Raw genomic sequence first — 15,494 nt, forward strand, 5'->3', positions numbered from 1 at the left:
CTTTTGGACATTTATAGCTTGTATGGGACAGCGTACACACCTATACAATCGAACGGCCGTCCGACCCAGCCCGACGTTTGTATGTACGTGTACCCAGCTTTAGGATAGAGAGAGAGAGAGATCTTTACAGATCCCTCCCCACTATAGTTGCTGGTCCTCCATTCATTACATCAATGTATGACTACCAACCTCAACTGATTGTATTCAAAATTCAAATACTTTAAATATGTAACTGCACGTTATGTGGCCGATTGGTTCCTGCAGAAATCAATATACACAAATTTAACATTGTAAAATTGTTCTATCCCTATTCTCCTGCCACATTACTTTATACCCAGAGTCGTTTGCTTCCACCGCAATTTAAAACTCATATTATGTTCAGTGCCACTTACAAAGCCTTGGTGGCTATAAATAAGAAATTAGGGAAATCACACACAGCTACACCCTACAATACTTGGAGTAATCCTCAATTTACTCCGAGCTTAAATAATATTACCTTTCTTGAATGGAAATCCAAGGGCATAGCACTTATATGGGACATCTTTGACCCTGGGGGAGTTAAACTTTCCTTCTCATCCTTAGCACAAAATTTTCAATAACCCAAATCACAATTTTTTTATGTTTTTACAAGCACGCCATATTGCCCAGTCAATGCCAGTGTCCAGCCTGGACGAGCCTGACCCGATTCAATTATTACTTTCGCCTACATGTGTGTTGGGTTTTCGTATTTGTTATTTACATAATACTCTAGTGTTAACCAAACTAGAAGCCTGTCACGCAGTTTTGCAATTGAAATGGTCGGCCGATATACCTGCCGTCCCTCCTTTATCACAATTATATTTAAAAAATGGAATTTACACTGAAATATTTATATTCGGCTATGTTACAAGAAACACACCTTAAATTTCTTAGTACAGCGTATATTACGCCTATACAACGTGCACATTTTGTACCAGAAGATCTGGGTACTTGTTATAAATGCTCTATGTTGGGGGCCAACTATTTACATAATTTTTGGGAATGTGGTAAAATCAGGAATTATTGGAACAAGGTGTTACATTATATTAATAATCTGTTTTCACTGACGCTTAAAAGATATCCTATGGCCTGCCTATTCGTATATATTTTAAAGGCTGGGACCTAGGCCCAGACAAGAAAAGTATTATTCCGGTGCTGACTGTGATATTAGTCTTAGCCCAAAAATTTATTCTATTACATTGGATTCATAGGCAAGAACCCTCAATTCAGGAATTAAAAACTGCAATGTTAGATATCTTATTCTACGAAAGACAAGCCTTGTTACCAACTGGATGTAGCCAGATTATACAAGCAATGGGACGTATATTTATACGCAGCCTAGACACGGAGATACAAACCCATATACATAAGGTCTTCGAATCAACCACATGGTTTCTTAAACATCAGATAGCTCAGGGCGGTCCATAGCTTCTTTTATATCTATTTACTTTCTGTATCTTAACATATATTTGAGTTTTGATAGACATGGTTTGATTAACTCTGTGTATTGGAAGAGGGAGGAGATTGGAAGAAAGTAAAGAAAAAACAGAAAAAAAAAACCTCATATATATTATATATGTGCACAATATATGTGGGATGTTTGCCATTGTTTGTCTTTGTCTGTCTTCCCCTCCCCTCATATCCCCCCCCCCCCCCCCCCCCCCCAATTTTTGAATTGGTTATCTAATACTCTGGCCAGTGATAGGCCAAAATAGATTTTTGGACATGCTATACTTGACATGTTTATAACTTAGATGCAGATATACACAGACAGTTGTTTAAAGGAAGTATATCTTTATTCAAAAATTATCGTATCTTACAATACAATGGTTTCTGCATATTGTAACACACAAAACCAATAAAAATTGTTTTGCAAAAAAAAAAAAAGTTTATGCTGTTTATTTTATGTATTAATAACTGCATGACAGAGAGAAAACAACTTTTGTTTTTAATGTATAGATTGTAAGCTTGCGAGCAGGGCCCTCATACCTTTGACTGTCTGTAAATACCCAGTTTGTTGTATCACTGTCTCCTATTGTAAAGCACAACGGAATATGCTGCGCTAAATAAGAAACTGTTAATTTGCCTCACAGCACTGAGGTCATGGGTTCGATCCCCACCATAGCTCTAACTGTGCGGAGTTTGTATATTCTCCCTGTACTTGTGTGGGTTTACTCCGGGTACTCCGGTTACCTCCCACAATCCAAAAATATACAGATAGGTTAGTTGGCTTCCAACAAAAATTAACCCTAGAATGTCTGTGTGTGCATGTACATGTGGTAGGGAATATAGACTGTAAGCTCCACTGGGGCAGGGACTGATGTGAATGTTCAAATATTCTCTGTAAAGCGCTGAGTAATATGTGTGCGCTATATAGGAAACTGTTAATAATAATAAATAAATAATGTTTAAAATGTAATTGATCTTTATGAGTTTTATATTGTCGGTATTACATGATTATTTAGCAAACCACATGCATTATGTAAACATATACAATCTTTTCCTTAACTTGTTCAAACACGATGTAGTCATTTATTGTGTCAACACCACAATGCTGACAGCTATGATTTTGAATCACCCATGCCGGGTGATTCAAAATCATAGCTGTCAACATTGTGGCATGTACAACATTGTACAGAATGTTGACATGTTTACAATGTTGGCATCTGAAATGTCAACATTCTACAGGGACTGGAGGGTTAAAGTTAGGCAGCAAGAGGAGAGGGTTAGGCACTGGAGGGAGGGTAAGGAACAGCAATACCCTGCTGGAAGAGATGCTGGATCCACTGGAAGTCATCCTCACTGATTCCAGGGGCATACGTTCATCCCAGTCAGCGATTCTGGTGTTCCTCTACAAAAAACAAAATATGGTGTATCTATCTCTGTAACAGGAAACAAGATGGCACTCCAATAAAACATCAGTTCTACATTTCATAAATAAAACACGTCCCCACGCTGTGGAAGAAGTTCAGGACCATCATTCCAGTAGAATATAAATGTGTTTTAAGCTATCAAAAACAGGTAGAACAGAACATGAAATACTGGCACAAGTGAGTTTACCTCTGTGGTAACACACACACACATATATGTTGTAGTCTAATGCAGTAGAAAGAATGCTTGAGGTTTCTTACATATCATGCCATCATGCTGCCATTCAGTGTGAATCTTTTTCAAGGCTATGTTGTAAGCAATAATACACTTAATGGGGCATCTGGTTAATGTGGTGCATGCTGGCTCCTAAATCTAGCCATTTGGATTCCTCCATAAAGCTGAGGAATTGCATTAGCCTTTTAATATATAGGATAAACACACAGAATTATGTAGATAACCCTCTCATTCGGTCCACAAGGCCCAGAGCCCGCAGTGAATTAGCAGCTACACTGTGTGACTATGGGCCTTATTCTAGTTCACTCTTTCTGACAAAATCCTTCTTAGATGGACAAAACCATGTATTTACCCTGCACAGAAACAAAATAACTCACCCAACTCTAATTCTCTCTGCACATTTTACATCTGCCACCCTGCAGTGCATATGGTTTTGTCCATCTAAGAAGGATTTTGTCAGAAAGAGTGAACTAAAATAAGGCCTATGGGTCAGATGTATCAAGCTTCAAACATGCTAAAGTGGAGAGTGATAAACAACCAGCCAATCAGCTTCTACCTGTGATTTTTCAAACCTAGCCTGTAACATCACAGTTAGGACTTGATTGGCTGGTTGTTTATTACTCTCCATTTGATCACTTTTGAAGCTTGATACATCTGGCCCTATGGCTGGTGGGTCACAATCACCAGATTCAGCTATCTACAGCATTCACTGATGGGTCCCATGTCACAGTCCATTAGCAGCTGTGGGTGCACTGTTGCTATCTGCAGCACTTGCTCAGAGATATCATTTGGGAACCATCCTGTCCTTTATTGCAGGTGTTATAGCCAATTATCTCAAGGGCCCTTAGGGGCTTGAAGCTCAGAAGCAGGTGTCTCCTTTTTCCTCTAGGAGTTATGCCAATGACTGGATCCACAAAAAACTGCTGATGGGCGAAAGTTTATGCTTATGCAATCCTCAAAAGTTTTGTAAAGTGAAAATGTTTTTAATTTAATGGACCCTTATAGACTTTTAACCCCTTTGGTGGTATGGCCAGAAATTTCTCGAGGTGAGCTGCTCTGCAGGAGTGGGCTCTCCTGAGAAATTTCCATGCATTCCAATGTAAAGAAAGGGTGCACCAGTGGTGCCCCCTGCGGAGAACAACTGGCATACCACCATCCCCCGTTGCTGACCCTCCCCGTCACCGATCCTCGAGATTCGGCGGCACTTGGGCGTCCAAACACAGGAATGCCCATTTAGATGAACGGCTGCCCCTTCTGTGGTCAGTATTTCTGAGGTAGGACAAACCTGCCCTGGTAGGTTTGTCCTGCCCCAGGAAAACCCACCACTCAAGGGGTTAAGGGTCCACTTAATGGAGTCTGTTTATTGTGTTGTATTCAGTGCCGCAGTGCTGCTGCGGCAGCCTCTGCTCTCTGCTCCCAGTGCCCGGGTCACGAGCCCCCTATCCCACTGCACAGACCGGGCAGTGGGAGAGCAAAGGCTGCCGCAGCAGCACAGCCTCTCTCCGGGCTCAGGGCCGTGTGCTGAGCGGGGGAGAGAGGCAGCTGCAGCAGCAGCCTATGAGCCGGCACACAGCCTGCACCCCCTGCAAAAAAAAAATACTGGGGCTTTCAGTGGCCTTGTTTGTATTCAGAAAGTCATAAGTTGTTCAACGACATATCACAATGCATAGAAACAACAGATATATCATGGATTCTTATGACAGCACCCTTAATGGGCCATCCAATTAAACCCATCTTCGAACTTAGATTGTCCCTTAAGATGATAAGGTAGTGTGCAAAGTTTGAAGACGATTAGTTGAAGCATTCGAGAGTTATCGTGGAACACACACACACACACACACACACACACACAAACATCATTTAATTATAGTTATGTAGATTTTTGCCCATTCAAATCACACGCCAGCTTTGAAAGGCACAATTTAGTAAACTTAGCCCTAGGACTCTGCTGGTGACCTTTGTAAGGAACAGTGACCCAGAGTCAATTGGTCGCTGTATCTTGCTGGAGCAAGTGACATAAGGAGTTAGTTAACCAGCTAAGCACCATAAGGAACAGCAACACTCATAGTTTTATAGTTATAGTATGAATATCAGCGATGATCCAATATCAGCTTAACGTTTATAAGACAGTACAGGTTGAGTGTCCCTTATGTGAAATGCTCAGGACCACGAACATTTTGGATAAGGAATATTCTGGATTTCGGAATATTTTTTTTTACATCATTACCTGGTCCCCGGAGGTCCACAGCATCCCCTGGTGTCCACAGCTACCATGGTGACCATCGGATCCATCTTCAACGGCATCCCCGGTTCCAAGGATGCATTGCACAATGCACCCTTGGGACTGGGGATGCCGTTGAAGATGATTCTGATGGTCGCCGTGGGCATTGGGGAACTAAGTGAGTATAACAAATGGAAGCGGGGAAGTCCCAAAATATTCTGAAAACCTACAGTTTTCAGAATATTTTGGATAAGGGATCTACTCTACCTGTATTTCTATCAGGTAAATGGGTGGCAGAGCAGAATTGCCTCTCACTTCTCTATAAAATGGCTGCCCTGTATGGTTTGATTTCATTTTATCAAAGTTTTGGGGAGGGATAACATGGAGATATATACCAACCAATCAGCCCCTGTTATATTTCAAACACAACCTGTAAAATGACAGCTAGTAGCTGATTGGCTGGTACTTTACCTTTCTCTAAGCTTTGATAAAACTCTCCCCCTGAGTTTGCTGGAGCAATCATTTATCAGAATCCTAAGAAAATGTCTTCAGCGCTACGGAATGATAGTGTGCAGTGTAAAACAGCAGCCACCATGATGGAGAATTGCCGCCTCCAAAACTTTAATATAAATAGAAAGAATACATGGGGCACTTAGTTATACAACCAGTCACAGTTATAGTAAAACCAATTTATTTCTGCCACAAATCACATAATAAATATAATAAATGATGAATAATAAAATAAACCTAAAAAAAGAAAGGCCAGGCAGCCTGGTAATCAGTGCTGTCCACGGCACCACCACAGACAGCGTCCCGACACCACGCAGCAGCTTCACCCAGCCGGGTCGTGCGAGCCCTCCACACACGCAGGGAGCTTCGGTCTGCCTATTGCCAATTGAGGATGCTCCTGTATGGATCATACCGGTGACATTTGACCACATACTCTGAGGTAATATTACCCTCTATCTTGACATCATAATTCAGTGGATAGCTGAATAATAATAATAATAATAATAATAAGGAATATTGCCTTATATTTCATTCAGATTAAGGATCTGAGGTCATTTAAACATCAAGGCACTACACACTCAACAATAGCACGTGTGTTTATACTCACAACTGAACTTTCAATTTTGTGTACCTTTTATGTAATTTTGCAATTACTATTATTATTATTATTCTTTTTGTGTTTTTGTTACATATTTATTTTTTCTTTCTTCTTTTGGGTTCTTTTTTATTATTCATCATTTATTATATTTATTCTGTGATTTGTGGCAGAAATAAATTGGTTTTACTATAACTTGTGACTGGTTATATAACTAATTTTTCTATTTATCAGAATCCAGCTAAAACTTTTTTCTTACCTTTTTCATATGTGGCAATAAAAAATAATAGTTACTGGGGGACAAGCAAGATAAATGTACCACTTGGTGATTAATCTTTCCATAAGCAGGGTAGGTACACAGTACACAACATGTGCCAGATACACTCTTTATATGACATGGCGCCTTTTGTGTAAAGGATTTCGTAGTAGCTAAATGTAGCTATCATGGATACCATATAAGAAATTTGATGTTTGGAACTGGACCCTATCAATGAGACACAACTTGGAAAGAGCTTGTATTTGGGGTTAATAGGATATGGTTATGTGACGTCTCTGTGAAAGAAAAATATTCACATTTATCACTGGCCAATGGTAACAATTCATAATATGACACATTGAATTTATCTGCCTGTCCATCATCCTTTGCAGTACAGGAAGCAATTACTTTGCCATCACCATCTTCTACTAGCGTCCAATCCTGTGCAACCATTGTTCTCTTAAATATGCTGCTATCCTGTTATATCATGAAAGCCATATAACAGATTAAATGTGGATTAGGACATTCATAGAAAGTTCGTCCGGCCATGTTGGAGATTTATGACATCGACTTGACCTCTGACCTGTATCTTTATGACAAAACACCCTTGATGCCTCTGACAGATTGTATTATGTTGCTCCAAAAAACTACTTAATCCGGCATATTACCCCTCATTGAGAGAGCCACAGTTTCTAGCATTGCGGACAACTGTCAATGTTCTCAAAAGCAAAAGTATTAATGTATGCCACATTCAGTGCAGGCAACCAGCCTGCATTCCCCAACTGAATTTAATGTGGCAGGTTCTTTTTTTGCCTAGGACTAAAGGATATTGCTATTCGGTTCTGTATACACAACTTTCCAAAAAAGAGTCTTACTACAAAGAGATTTAAAAAATCTCGAAAACGTTCAACTCAAAACACAGAGAGACAATGTGATAAACCACTTCAGGTGACAATAGCAGTATTAGGGCCAGATGCACTAAGCTTCAAAAGTGATAAAATGGAGAGTGATAAACAACCGGCCAATCAGCTCCTACCTGCCATGTCACATACTGTGTTTGAAAAATGTCAGACAGGAGCAGATTGGCTGGTTGTTTATCACTCTCCATTTTATCACTTTTCACGCTTAGTACATCTGGCCCCTATTAAGAGAAAACTTAGAAGTTTCTTAGTGGCTCAGTGAGAGAAAGCACTCCAGACTGTGCCTTTCAGAGTACCGGCATTTCATCTCTGGCTAGGGAACAGCTGTATGTGTCTCAGAAGTGTGCAGAAGTTTCTGTTATTGATTGACCACTGATCACAGCGACCTTCCAGATTCTTGACAGATCATTACTATTTAGTGTCAACTGTGCAAAAGGAAGCAGCCAATGCTCAGCCAGAGTCCAACTGTCCTGCAGGCCAAAATTAGAATGCAAGTGCAGCCATTTTAGTACAGTGTTGTTGCCATACATTAGAAATGAAATATGTCTACAATCACTTTGTGTGACTCCTCCATTCCAAGTGGACATCAATAAGATAGTGGCTGATTGGCTCCCAGCCCTTAAGTTTATGAAAAAAGCATAGACGGCGGGTTACATTGTGCATGGCCTTTACTATCAAAATTGCTGAGCCTCAACATATGGGCAGCTATATGGCAAGGAATATAGTTTATAGCTATTGCTAGGAGGTTTACAAGCAATCTTCTTGAAGTTTTAACGGTTGCTTTGGTAATTAATCCAGTCCTGAGAGTCATTGCTTTTGGAGGAACTCAGTTCCTTTAGTCTGTGCTTTCTTTTATTATAAAAACCTTTAATCTTCCTTACAAGGTTACCTCAATCTACCATAAATAACCTCATTATGGCCACACAAAGAAAATGTAAGCGTTCTCATGTAAGTTTTCTGTCTTTCAAATAACACTTTTATGGGCCATTGAAGAGTTTACAACTGGACAATGTGAAATAGCACATCATTTTTTTTAGAAAAAGGAGAAAGATCTTGACATCCATTTCAGCTTCCAGAATAGTGGCTACTGCAACCGTGAAAACAGTTGTGGAATATTATCTTTCGTAAAGTCAAATCAATGTTTAAATAAAGCTTTGCATTCAAAATGCATTTAGCTTTTCTGCACTGTGGTGGGGCGCACAGTTGCAGTGTTTAATATATGGTACAGTGTGTTTATAAGACTGACTGTCATAACATCTGTTCCTGTTGCTGCACATTTATCTCCCCGAGTGTTTGGAGAAGCTCTGGTGATTTGCTATATAACTCTTTTCTCAGCTGCACTAAATCCATTTGCATATCTGTTGAAGCCTAGCAGGGTAGCGGTGCTTTGTTTGACAGAGCAAATAGTAGGTGTCACTTAATTTGACATGCAAAAAATGGTTGGAAGATTAGTCCACACATAATACAAGATGTCGTTTTTGTAATGCTGATCTGACTTGTTAATAAGACGAGTATTGTCAGCTCTGAGACTGTACCAGAATAAGGAGGGGGGTTTCTACTTTCAAGGTATTAAAGCTAAATCAAATCATTAGGCGTGATCGGGACAGTACCAGGATATGTTTCTGTTTTTTTCTTAGAGGTGCCCACATACTAGAACGATTTTTGGGCCGATTGGCCGATTTCCGATAAATCGGCCGACATATCGTCCGATGTTTAGCGATAATCGGCCGATATCGGTCCGATGCGCGCTCCCGTGGATCTTTAGCTGAATCTTCTGATCTTACGTGCTGCACGAAAGATCAGAAGATTTATCAAAAGATCCATAGGAACGCACACGGGATCTTAAGAAAAATCTTTGGTAAAGATGTGCGCTTGCCTGAAATCTTTTGTCCAGGACGGAAAAAAGATTTCAAGGCTAATTTATGCGCACATCTTACGATCGCAGATCTTTCTAGTGTGTGGGCACCTTAGGTCTATTATATGGCTGCAATGTTATAATGCATGGGCTACAGAAAGTTGATAATTGCAAACAAAATCTAAAGAAGTTGTTTCAAATAAATGTTGGTGAAGATAGCAGTCATCATTAGGCCCGGATTAAGGTTAGTGGGGGCCCTGGACAACAAACTCGTGGGGGCCCGTATTAATAAAAGTGATATAATGGCGGTTATAAAAATAAAGTATCATTTTTCAATCAGCATTGTGATTGTGTTCAATTCCATAAGAGAAAAAATGGGACTCTTAATACACTTGTTAAAAATTAAAGGACATATACATAAATATGGACCAATATAATAAGGGCCCTTATTCTGGTTGGTGCGGCCAGAGCCGCACACGGTGCTCCGGCCGCACAAACCAATCCCCGCCCACACTACGGATCGCCACGGCCGTCCGTACACGGACGGCTGGCGATCCGCACGAAAATGGTGGAGGCGTACGCCTCCACCATGGTGGGAGCTGCCCCCTGCATTCGATGGTCGTCGACCATCGAAGGCAGGTCCGCACGCCCCAGCAGCTCCCGCAAGCTGAGACCACACGGACAATCGTCCGTGTGTTAGCTTGTATGGGGGCTGAAAGCTGACATCCGGCGACGTCAGCTTTCCGCCCCCATGAGTTGCGTCATACCCTCATTACCATGCATACGCCCCGCGTTTGCATGGGAACGCCCATGAAACGCGCGGCGTACACATAGGGAAATGAGGGTATGAAGCCCCTCACGCCCCTATACGCCCCCTTTTCGGCGGACGAAATACGTCTGCGGCGAAGGGGGCTGCACATGCGCAGATTGACCTCTGCGCATGTGCAGAATAAAAACATCGGCGGTACGGCCGCACGCGGGCCGTACCGTCCGAATTAGAATAAGGGCCAAGATTTGGAAATATAGCTCACAAAATATTAGTAGTTAAATAAAGTTAGTTACCTAATGGAAAATAGTATATAGTGCTGTTGTTTATGAATAATTCATAATAACGGATATGCCTAGCATCACACAGCTCAAAGCCTGCTGCCAGCCAGTCATGCACTGCCAGAGCCACTGAGGAAGGAGCTGAAACTGAGTGAAATGGCGCCACCTCAAGCTCAGATGCTGGACATCACAGAAATCCCAACGGCCTCGGCGGTGACTGTGAAAGCCAGCAAATGGCAGAAAGTGACTTCAGCAGCACATTGGCGGCCAGTGCCGACAGCGGCTATGTAGTGGGGAAATCAGAGACCCAGCTGAATCATGCTGTGCTCCGATTTCAATACAATTGGCGTGCATGATCCAGAGGGAGAGTGTGGGGGCCCCTCATGTGTGGGGGCCCTGGTATGACTGCCCCTGTTGCCCCTCCTTAGATCCGGCACTGGTCATCATTCACTCAGTCTGTTCACAATATTTTAAGAACTTCAGAGCCCGAAGCATGGTGAGCACGGAATACATGTAAAGTAATCCGCGTCCGCTCGCCACGCTTCGGGCTCGGTGGCTCGCTCTGCTCGCCACACTTTATACAGTCAACTCCACACCAACGTGGATAGTGGGGGTATGAACAGGTCGGGGGGCGCATAGCGCGTCTGCTCGCCACGCTTCCGTTTCATTTTTTGCCTTTTGCTTATCTTCCAATGAATCTCTCTGGGGAAAGAGACTTACTGCAATTTACTAAGTGTCAGATCCTTTTTGTCATATGTACTATAGTGGCAAATATCGTGATTTATTAAAATCGTGATGTTTTAACATCTCTGGCACTATAAGACTTGTAAGTGCGCTATGTCTCAGTGGCCGATTTTTTTTCTGACTTTTTTAATCACATTCTTATTAGTGCTCCACCATTTCCCCTTTTTTTGTATTTACTTACTACATCTAGAGGTAAATTTGGTACTTGTGTAATAGCACGGCGCACGGCTACGCTACGTTTTCAGCCCAACGGCTGCCTAGCATAGTTAGCGGAGTAACTCTGTGGCAGCCCAATGGCTGCCTGGCGTATTTAGCGTAGTGACAGCCCAACAGCTGCCTAGCGTAGTTGGCGTAGTGACTCTGCGGCAGCACGGCTCTGTCCTTGGCGTCCATGGCTCTGTCCCCAGCCTCCATGTCAAGCCTAGGGAGCACCTCTCACACAGCGCCGGTAACCGCCAGATCCCCTGCGCTAGCAGACGCCAGCGAAGAGGGGATCATGCAGGCACCGGCGAAGAGGCGCTCCATCTGTCTGAGACGCAGGTGCATCCCAGATGCTCCTGCGTCTCAGTAATTATTGTGACAGGGTACGGCAACCCTGCCCGTGTCCGCTTCAGGGAGATCGGTTAGGGGGTTCGGTAGCATGTGCGTCTCATGCATAAAGGGGGTATGCAGGCGCAAGTGTATCTTATACACAATAAAGGAGGCATTTGCTATTGCTCCATGTTACATACTGGCAAATGCCTCCTTTTCAAACCCCCACTATCCACACCAGCCCGAAGCGTGGCGAGCACACGGATTACGCGTCCCCGCAATCTGTTCATACCCCCACTATCCACGTCGGCGTGGAGTTGATTGTGGTGAGTGCAGCGAGCCACCGAGCCCGAAGCATGGTGAGCACGGAATACATGTAAAGTAATCCGCGTCCGCTCGCCACGCTTCGGGCTCGGTGGCTCGCTGTGCTCGCCACACTTTATACAGTCAACTCCACACCAACGTGGATAGTGGGGGTATGAACAGGTCGGGGGGCGCATAGCGCGTCTGCTCGCCACGCTTCGGCCTAGCGTGGATAGTGGGGGTGTTTCAGGAACACATTCCCACCTGCCATATCATACATCTGAGACAGTAATGACGACATGTGATAACTGATAACTTGATTTTAGTTAATAATAAAGAAGAAGAAAACAACCCACTTAACAAAGTACAATAATATGAAATAACAAGACAAAGAAAATAATTAAACAGTTATTATTCAGTTTCTGCATTCACGGAAACTGCAGCTGAAGTAGACGCAGTTGTGTCTGCATCTGTGTCATCTGCTTTGTCAGCATTTTGGAGCAGAGTTAGGGCATAGAGAATCCGCTGGAAAGCGTTTTCTGCGCCGAGAGTTTTTTGCCAAATAAATTCCTGAAGAAAAGAGTCTAGATTTTGGCGCGCAGTGCCCCTTTAACTTTTGTTACACCACTTACAAGATCCCCAAAGGCATTCAATGTTTCGGGTATGAACCCCAGTCTCCGGATCAACAAAATTATACCAGTGATTTACCCGTGCATGGTGGTACCCTGTCTGCTCCAGCTGTTGAGTGTTATATGCACGCCAGCAATCAGAATATATAGTCGTCCCTGGTTCTATATATTTGTTGATGGCGGCCATCCGGGTGCTGGCGTCACGTTTGTCCACAGGCGTTACAAAACACTCACCGGTGTCTCTGGATATGCCTCCAAATAACCACTGTTGAGGCAGCACGCGTCCAACATGACTTTTTCTTTGTACAAAGAGACTCTCGTCCACCTCAACTATTTTTCCCGGACCGCCAATCCGGCGTTAGGGCTGCGACATTAAATCCATAGTGCAGGCCTCCCTCATAAAGTTATTATACAGCACGGTGATTTTTGTTCGACGTCTTTAGTTGTCGCTCACAAAAAGATATACTTGTGAGCTCCTCTGCCCATGAAAATATAAAACAAATGAGGGTAAGAAATGGGAAACGACTGCCCGGAAACCAATGTGCCGCAAGGAGACTGACCTTCTTTCGGCACGTTTTAATGTGGCAGCGCCACATTAACTCCTTAATACTCTAGCGCATTGGGTGTCCATTAACACAGGTTTGTGTCAGTGGCAGCAAATGGTGCTGTTGGAAAAATACCACTGACTCCTCCTTTGTCTGCGGCAGGTTAAACATCGTGAGAGGTTCTGCAGCCATTCCTAATTAACAAGGAGCTTATACGAGCGTCAGAAATAATACAGCTGCAGTCACTTCACCTTCACCTCTGACTGACTACGGTAACTGCTTAACGCTGAACACTACGCTGAATCTGACAGGGACGCTGACTACGCTGGCCACGGGAACACTACGCTACTTCTGACAGGGATGCTAAGCAGCTGCGGGAACACTACGCTACTTCTGACTCACTACGCTAACAACGCTGTGCACGCAAACACTACGCTGATTCTGACAGGGACGCTACACTAACTACGTAACAGGCGCGGTGCTATTACGCAAGTACCGTAAATTTACTAAAGCTTCTAAAAATTAGGTGATGTTGCACATAGAAACCAATCAGAATATGTCTATCATTTTCTAGGCTCTGGTTGGTTGCTATGAGTATAATTTTTATGATTACCATTGCAAACATGAAATGTAATTTTTTTTTACAAACCATGCCATAGTTCTAGATGACTGCAGAAATGAACATTCTTCTTTTGCAGATAAGCTGACAAACAACATATATTATCATAACAATTTCTAATATAATAAATGGGATTTTTGCATTTCCTTTGAAGTAGACAGATTTTAAATGAGTTAGGAAATTGCTGGCTATTCATGTGAGCAGCAAAGGTACAAAAGACAAGTAAATTGTGCAAATTACCCAATTAATAGTAGTTTTTAACATAGCTGTATTTGAAAATAAGAGGAAAAGTTAATCATCACCACATGTAGTAAGAAAACAGAAGGCCCAGGAATCAACCCTCATTAGTTGGTTTGATTAGAAAACCTATACATGGCCACCGGCTGTAAGGTGACACATAAAATTAGCAGCTAGGAAATCACACGGCAAGTCATGAGACTGTACAGTATACAGTGCATGGAGTAGAAACACGTATTAAAGACATACGTGTCCTGATTGTGAATGGATTATGGGAGTTATTCTGGTTCACTCTTTCTGACAAAATCCTTCTTAGATGGACAAAACCATGTACACTGCAGGGGGGCAGATGTTACTTGTGCAGAGAGAGTTAGATTTGGGTGAGTCATTTTGTTTCTGTGCAGGGTAAATACTGGCTGCTTTATTAAGTTCTTGTGTAGTTTCACGGCGCCACCATGGCGCCGTGCTACTTCCGGGTTGGGTACGCTCGCCAAACTATCTAAAATAAAGTAACTTAACTCCATGCCAACGTTGATAGTTCATACCCCCACTATCCACGTTGGCACGGAGTTGATCTTAGATAGCGTGGCGAGCGTAGCGAGCCACCGAGCCCACAGCGTGGGCGAGCGAAGCGAGCCCCGCAAGGCCCGCTGGCGCCGTGAAACTACACAAGTACCCTTTATTTTTACACTGCAATATAGATCTCCCTTTGAAGTAAAACCCCACCCAAATCTAACTCTCTCTGCAGAAGTAACATCTGCCCCACCTGCAGTGCACATGGTTTTGTCCATCTAAGAAGGAATTTGTCAGAAAGAGTGAACCAGAATAACCCCCTATGTGTAGAGACTGTTCATTGAGAGAAATATTTATAACTTATACACACATAACCTCACACGGATATGTTCTACATCGTTTGTCCATTAGTAAGTAATTCACAAAAATTTTAGAATTTCAGATGAATTTGGCAGCTTCCCAGGTAGATATTAAACACATTCCAGTGAAACAATATAAAACAATTTAAATACTATATTGAAAAAAATAAAATTGACCTGAAGACATTATTTGCCTGAAGGTTTAGTTCAATGAACATATGGACCTCATGACATTAATGAAGAACCATCTATAGAGTAACATGAGTTTTTTTTTTTGTCATTTATTATAAAATAACAATAAATCAGAACTATCCACCCATTGGAGCAGAAGACTATCTGTGCTCTGTTTATGTTGGTGCTAGACTGGGCACGTGTTTTACTTTTCAAGGTCAAATCGCATTTTCCAATTGGTGCTCCTGGAAATCTAGACAAGTACTTGGAGACATGGACAAGTTCGGGTGGGGAGCCTGAAAAGGTCCAGTTTTGC

Source organism: Crinia signifera, chromosome 6, assembly GCF_055691185.1.
Source record: "Crinia signifera chromosome 6, ASM5569118v1, whole genome shotgun sequence".
Lineage (NCBI taxonomy): Eukaryota > Metazoa > Chordata > Amphibia > Anura > Myobatrachidae > Crinia > Crinia signifera.